General features: G+C 31.8%; 1 non-coding gene across 1 annotated transcript; it reads right to left on the bottom strand.

The window, feature by feature from the left end:
• Window positions 1-834: 834 nt before the first annotated feature.
• TRNAC-GCA lies at window positions 835-905 on the bottom strand. The gene has a single exon. It is a non-coding gene; the product is annotated as a tRNA-Cys (tRNA).
• Window positions 906-1,244: the final 339 nt, after the last annotated feature.

Genomic DNA, 1,244 nt, shown 5'->3' with positions numbered 1-1,244 from the left:
AAATAAAATGAGTCAATAAAACAAAACATAAATCCAATTTCTAAAAAAAGATCTTAAAAAAAATTGCCGGCCGGTCTAGAAAACTAAAACAATTGATACAGGTTGATAGAGTTTGATTATTATCGCAATTAGGAGTACTTCTAGAGTCCACTTCTTCCCCACACTACGAGAGAGAGGGAAAATGTAAAAACTACCATTAAACCAGCCCATGCGAGACTTACTATATCCATGTGAATTCTGTCCCCTATGAATATGAAGAAACTTTTCCATTATTGTTCACTAATAATAGTGAAATCACTGGTGCAGAGTCAAAAAAAAGGGAGAGATATTTGGTCACCATTGATGAACTACTCCAAAAAATCCACTTATCTTATACTGAGTTATTCTTAATTATAGAATTTCTAGTAGAATCGACAAGATGTAAACACAAGTAAACAGATACTTTTCGAAGTATCCAAAAAATCTGACTCATATGTAGAAAGAATAATCTTTTTTCTTTCTTTTATCGTTTTTTATTTTTATTTGAAGTAAAACGAAAGGCAATTCTTCATCTAATCTAATATGATTGAATGTCTGAGCATTCCGACACTTTCATGAGTCTATATCCAAAGTATCTTAGATCCTTTCCAAAACTATTAATTTAATTCCCTCTCTGCCTATCCAATCTAATGGATTTCCCTCCACTCGTTTTAGTTTTCCTCTAATCTGATAGGTAAAACTTTAGGTTAGAGATAGAACCTCGAGAGCCAGGGCTTAGAATCACGAAAGAAAGTATCAAGAGTCTTTCCTACGTTTGTTATAGTTTTATAACAGGAGATTTCAAGTCTCCTGTTGAGGCGGCACCCGGATTTGAACTGGGGAAAAAGGATTTGCAGTCCCCCGCCTTACCACTCGGCCATGCCGCCAAAATGATTTGTACTAGATTCAAATTTCTCTTGTTTTTTTTTCAACTCCGAAAAAAATATAGATTTTCAGTCACAAAATATAGAATCTAGTACAAATCAGAACCATTAACTATTGACTGTAATTCATGACCTTTTTTGAATTCAAATTTACATTTTTTATTTCTAATAATATAAGATAAGAAAATCATTAGAAATAGATTTATAACTAATCTATTTTGAGTTTTTTCAATTAAAAGAAATCTTCTTCCATTTGAATTATAACACTAATAATGAGTATATGTAAACCCCAGAATCAGAACATACGTTACCTTGTATAGCTCTATAATGGGGGTATTTTAT

This window comes from Brassica napus, unplaced genomic scaffold, assembly GCF_020379485.1.
Source record: "Brassica napus cultivar Da-Ae unplaced genomic scaffold, Da-Ae ScsIHWf_1847;HRSCAF=2483, whole genome shotgun sequence".
NCBI classification, from domain to species: domain Eukaryota; kingdom Viridiplantae; phylum Streptophyta; class Magnoliopsida; order Brassicales; family Brassicaceae; genus Brassica; species Brassica napus.
Note: the sequence above shows the minus strand (reverse complement) of the source record. Positions and strands in the feature narration are given on the sequence as shown.